Here is a 6,582-nt window from a genome sequence, read left to right on the forward strand (position 1 = left end):
ACCCCAAGCCCCACCCCTAGGGTCAAGGCACGAAATCGAAGGGTAGGTTGGGTGAAGGGGGACATCTGGTCTTGATGCATCCTAGTTGAAATAAGGTGCCCAAACTCTTCTCACTGGGTTTACCTGGGGATAATTAGTAGATATTATTTTCTCACTCATTGTGATGGTTTCTCTGCCATCAGTGCGATCCAGTTCCCCTCATACCGGACTCATCACGTCTCCTCCGAGTTTTTCTGAGCTTTGATTACCTGGATGAGTCTGCCAAAACTCATGCCGTGGGCAGCAGAAGTTACTAGAGGCCCCGCGTGAAAAGGGAAATTTCTAATCACTACTAAGCCATGATTTTAACGTTTTTTTTTTTTTGGTTCGAGTTTCGTTGTGACGCCAGAACATTACATCATAACTGAATAGCAGTCTGAAAATAGCGTTTAATGGCTGTATAACGTTGATCGATCGTCCAAAGACAAGTGGTAGAAAAATAAAAGGTCTGCAGCTGGCCTTAAAAACTCCACAAATAACAGCACCTGTGTAATTACAGGTAGTCTGAGACTTCGATTTTGATCTGTTTATTTATTTATTTTATTTATTTATTTATTTATTTATTTATTTATTTATTTATTTATTTTATTTTTATTTGTTTATTTATTTATTTATTTATTTATTTATTATTTATTTATTTATTTTATTTATTTATTTATTTATTTATTGCGTGACCCGTAATGTTCTTAAGCCTCGGTAAAAAACGCAAGGGTCAAATGAAATAAAAATAGATAGAGATACCTATCACCACAATGTTTGTATTTTTTAAATTCATAACATTCATGAAGGACTCAGGTTACTCACATTGAAATTACTTAGGTTCCTGTCCTTTTGATTTAATTTCAGAATAAAAACTCCAAACTTGTATTCCTCCTACTTTTTCTTTGAACTTAATTAACACTAAACTAAGTCATAAGTTTGCTCCTTTTTATTATTAAAGAGAAAACTAAGTATAAAGAAAATTATCCTTGTCATTCATTATAAAAATGAAATATTGTTTGTAAGAAAAGCGAGTTCGTAATTCCTACCCTTTTCCCAATGAAAGCCAATGTCCCTTTAAAGTTTTTTGTTTTTTTTTTTTTCTAGAAATCGTACTCTAGTGGTTCTTGGGTCTCATTGTGACCTAACTTACCAACTTTTCTCGGAGGCCATTTTAAAGGCCCACTTTTTCTGTACGACCCATCCCAAAACCAGGCATGCGGGGTGGGATCTTTATCTCTGCAAAACGAAGTAAGACTATAATATATTGGTTTTCTTTTTCAATTATGCTATGAATAACCCTACCCATCATGACTGAATGAATGAATGAATGAGTGGCTCCTGTGAGCTAGATTGCTCATGGGGATAATAATCAGTTTTTGCAAGGAATGGTTTTTTTTCTTTTTCCTTTTGTAAAATGACCCATCTTTGCCAATGGGGTCAGAATTCAGTTTTTATTCTTGGCTGACGCTAGTCTACGCAAAACGTCCATCAGATTATGATTTCATTTTGTGATGAAATATCTCTATACAAGTAATGCCAGTTGCCTAACTAAAAAATCAATATAAAGAAATCATCCACACCATTCATCAATATAAATTAACTGCATCAGTGGAATAAAGCGTCGTTTTTTTGCACACAACTTTCGCTGTAAGATTCCTAAACCATCCTCGAAGAGGGAACAGGATTGAGAAAAGGAACCCAAGATTTTCCCAAAAAAAAAAGAAAGGACACCTATGAAAGAACCTCCTTGGCACAATGTTTTATACACAGATCTTCGGTTCGACAAACTGGGAGCCTTTGGAGGGAATATTTTTTTCAGTCTGAATCATGTGCGACACGTCTTTGAACATTACCTCTCCGTCTGGGATGCTCTGGTCGGTAATTTTCCCAGATGACGAGGATGCTGCGGATTTCCTGGAACGTTTCCCAGTGGTCCATGATATTTTTGGAGATGAGAGAGAGAGAGAGAGAGAGAGAGAGAGAGAGGAGAGAGAGGGGACGGGGGTTTAGGGTGGCGAGGTGGGTGGAATCCGTTGCATTTTATGTACGTTCGTACGTAAAACTGTTCATTCCTTGGCGTTTAGGGAAAAAAAACAAGCATTGAAAAGAAAAAAAACAAGGAAAAATCTTTAAAAGAGATATAGACGTTTTATATTCAAACTTTTCCTACTTCATCTACGAGAACGAATTGACAAAGTCAATTCAGGTCACGCTGATTCCCTTTCAGGAAACGGGTGTCACTCAGAAGAAACGAGTGATCTTTTGCAAAGCCAAGAAATAGATTGAAAGTCTCACCCGTCTGAATACCTAATTGAAAACCGTCATCCCACAAACTCCATTATGAGGTCGCCTAATGATACGTTCTCCCATACCTGCTTGGAAGAAGATGTGGGATGAGAATGGATTGAGAATTAAGGGATTTTTGATGTGGGAAACATTTTTTTTGTGATTCAAATGCAGAGAGAGAGAGAGCGAGAGAAGAGAGAGAGAAAATTTGAGAATTAGGGATTTTGTTTTGATTTGTGAGCCATTTAGTGATTTTAATGCGAGAGAGAGAGAGAGAGATAGAGAGAGAGAGAGAGAGAAAGAGAGAGAGAGAGAGAGAGGAGAGACAGGGGGGTTTTTTTAGGATTAGGGGTTTTGATGTGAGCCCTTTAGTGATTTAATGCAGAGAGAGAGTGAGAGAGAGAGATTTTCAGAATTAGGGATTTTGATGTGAGCCCATTTATGATTCAATACAAAGAGAGAGAGAGAGAGAGAGAGAGAGAGAGAGAAGAGAGATTTGAGAATTAGGGATTTTGATGTGAGCATTAGTGATTCAATACGAGAGAGAGAGAGAGAGAGAGAGCGAGAGAGAGCCTTACATGTTTCGCCCTTAACATCTTGTTCGGGGTTGCCCCAGGTACCTCAGTAGAGGCACCCTCAAAATGTTCCTACCAGAGAGTTGCTATTACATCTTCAGGTTATATTTTGCATCTTCCAATCTCTTGGATGGTCTGGATGCAGTTTAGATATTTGTCGAGCTTATCTTAAACACATGTTACGCTCACTCCTGTTATATTCCTCAGATGAGCTGCAACGCATTGAATAGACGGCTGCAATTATCGATGCTGGTGCGTAGTGAATTTAATGTCCTGTGTGCTTTCCTTATTTTTTCCTGGTATATTTTTGGGCACCATTTTAATCTACCTCTGCTTGCTCTTTCTGATATTTTTAGCTCCATGATGTTTTCAGTTATTCCTTCTATCTGTTTCCATGCGTGAATTATCATGTAGGCGTTCTCTTCTCCTTTCTAGACATATAATTTTTTAAGGATTGGTAGTCTTCCCAGTAGTCAAGGTCTTAACTTCTTCTATTCTAGCCTGTAAAGGACCTTGTACACTCTCTATTTTGTGCAATATCCTTTTTGATAGTGGGGGTGGGTACCATATCATATTGCAATATTCAAGTGGACTACGAACATATGTTTTTATAAAGCATAATCATGTGTTCAGGCTTTTTTCTTGTTTTGAAATACCGTAACAACATTCCCATTTTTTTTTGCTTTTTACATTTTGCCAATAGAAAATTTGCTTATTTGATCGTTGCATAACATGTTCCTATTCATCATCACCCACCAAGGTCTTTAACTGCTTCCTTATTTGTGATTGTCTCATTATTAGGTCCCCCTATATGCATAAGTTTTCCTTCTCTGTCCCCTCCATAGTTTATTGATTCAAAATTTATCAGAGTTAAATACCATCTTATTTACCTCGGCCCCAATCATATACTTGTTAAGGTCTCTTTGTAGCGCGTTCCTATCTTCATCACAAGTATTTCTCTACTTATTCTTGTGTCATTCAGCGAAACTACTCCACTCCGAGTCCTTAACAATTACTGTCTATGTCTGCCATCATAATAACAAACAGTAACGCAGCTAACACCATACCTTGTGGCACACCGGAAATTACTTAGCTTCATCCGATTCTCATCGTTTGCAATAACTATCTGTTTTCTGTTGTGTAAAAATTCTTTAAACCATCTTCCTACTTTATCCACCTATATTATGTTTTCTAATTTTCTTCGCTAATATATTATGGTCACCTGTCAAAGCTTTTGCAAAGTCTGATAAACCACAATCTGTTTCATTTCCGCTTTTTCATTTTTGTATAATGATTTCTCGGTGGCTAAAACAGTTTGGGTTTTTTTGTACTTTTTTCCGGGTACGAAACCATTTTTGGTTGTCCTATATTAACAGATTATTTTTTATTAAATGTTTCATAATATTTTTCTTCATTACCCTTTGATACACTTTTCACATATATGTGATGTTAGACTCACAGGCCTATAATTACTTGCCTCTAGTCTTGATCCACTTTTTGAATGTAGGGGGTAATATATGCTAATTGTGCTCATCATAAATCGTGCCCTGTATCTACACTTGTCTTAATAATATTGCAGTGGCTTTGCGATAGAATAAACCTACTTTCTTTAAACAAAATAGCAGGAACTTCATCAGAAAAAACCTGCTGCAAAGCTGCCATTTTTTTTAATTTCATTAATAGCCTGCACAATATCAGCTTCATTAATATCTATGTCAGCTAAATATTCACTATTTTCGTCCCTTACTTCTATATCTTATCTTCATTATCTATTCTAGGGGGGAATTCTCTCTATATCGTTCTGCCATATGTTGCAAAATTTAGTTTTTTTTTCATTCGTTAATCTCCCTTCAATTCTTAGAGATCCCCTATTTCTATTCTTCTTTTATTCAATCTTTTTCGCCGTATGAGTATAAATAGTTTGGGGTTTTGCTTGATATTTATTAGGGTTTTTTCTTCCAAGTCCCGTTTCATTTTCTTTTGATTGTATAATCTTTTGTTCTGCATTTTCTATCTTACTTTTTAGTTCTATCACTTTGCCATGCATTTTTTTTCTTTTGCAAGACCTTTTTTCCACTTTCTGATTTTCTGGAACAAGATCCTCTGTCTCTTGGTATGCATGACTGATGTTTACCCTTTTTCTTCTTCGGTATATATTTATCCCCTATTTTCTCTAATATTTTTATATAGTATCTCCGTATTTACCCTTAGTCATCACTTACGAAAATTTTTGTATCCCAAAGCTTTGTTTAATTCTTCATTTATTTCTGACCATTTTTTATATTTTTTATTGTAGAGAGAGAGAGAGAGAGAGAGAGAGAGAGAGATAGAGAGAGAGAGAGAGAGATTTCTGAATTAGGTATTTTGGTGTGGGCCATTTAGGGATCAGTGCAGAGAGAGAGAGAGAGAGCGAGAGAGAGAGAGAGAGAGAGGAGAGAAATTTATTAATTGGAGATTGTGATGTGAGCCATTTAATGATTTCCCCATGCAGAGACAGAGAGAGAGACAGAGAGAGGAGGATTTTCAGAATTAGGAATTTTGATGTGACCATTTAGTGATTGAATGCAGAGAGAGAGAGAGAGAAGAGATAAGAGGAGAGAGAGAGAGAGAAATTTTGAGAATTAGGAATTTTGATGTGAGCCATTTAGTGCAGAGAGAGAGAGAGAGAGAGAGAGAGAGAGAGAAATTACAACGATTAGGACGTCCTCAAAGACTTATTAGTCCATCCGAGGAGACATCTTGTGCTCACGAGAAAATCATCCCACGATCCTCGAATGAGGAAAAGTGATCTTGGGGACAAACAGGTAAGGTTTTGTTGACAGAGGAAGAGAGTCTGTATGTGTCACGGAACTGTTTATTTACTTTTTGTTTGTTGTCAAAAGAAGTAAAAACCAATAAAAATCGAAGACTGGGATGATGGACGAAATGATAAAGTGAGTACAAAATAATGAAGCAACCATCAAGCAACGTAATTTTTTTGTTTATGCATAAGGAAAAAAATGGAAATTTCCTTTGAAAAAATACATTGATAAATTAACTGATTAGATTTAACTCCATATGAAAAATAGATAAACTAGAGATCGTATAAGTATGTTTTTAACAAACGAATATCATATTTTTTTTATGAAAATTCACATTTGAAAAATAAAGCTGATTTTATCATAGTCTCAGTCAAAGATGTGAAATACTGGAAACAAAAATTTATTTCCATTTAATAACTGAAATTCGAAAATGTGTTACAGTCGTGAATGTTACAGAGAATCTCAGCATTTTTTTGTTGATGAATAAAATTTGGAAGAAAGTTTCAGATTTTGATAATGTACAAAATGTAGAACATAAAGCAATCAATATGAATTATTGATGTTTCTTATTCACATCTGAATAAAAGAATCAAAAGATGTCCCTGTGCTATTTCCCTCTGAGATGGAATCCCTTTCATGAAACTATTGCCCTTTCCTGGGAGCAGGTCCAGGGACGTCCAAGTGGGGTCTAGGAAAACTGGCCGCTGGGCCGTGGCTGACTGGCCGCAGCTCAACTGGCCGCTGGGGACGACTGGCCGCAGCCGGACTGGCCGCAGCGGTAAGAGGGAGGGAGAGAGAGAGAGAGATGAGAGAGAGAGAGAGAGACGAGAGAGATTTTTTATTATTTTTTGAAGGAAACTAGTGTTTATTTTTTTTTTAAATACCCTCGTTGATTTTTG

This window comes from Macrobrachium nipponense, chromosome 16 (assembly GCF_015104395.2).
Source record: "Macrobrachium nipponense isolate FS-2020 chromosome 16, ASM1510439v2, whole genome shotgun sequence".
Classification (NCBI taxonomy): Eukaryota; Metazoa; Arthropoda; class Malacostraca; order Decapoda; family Palaemonidae; genus Macrobrachium; species Macrobrachium nipponense.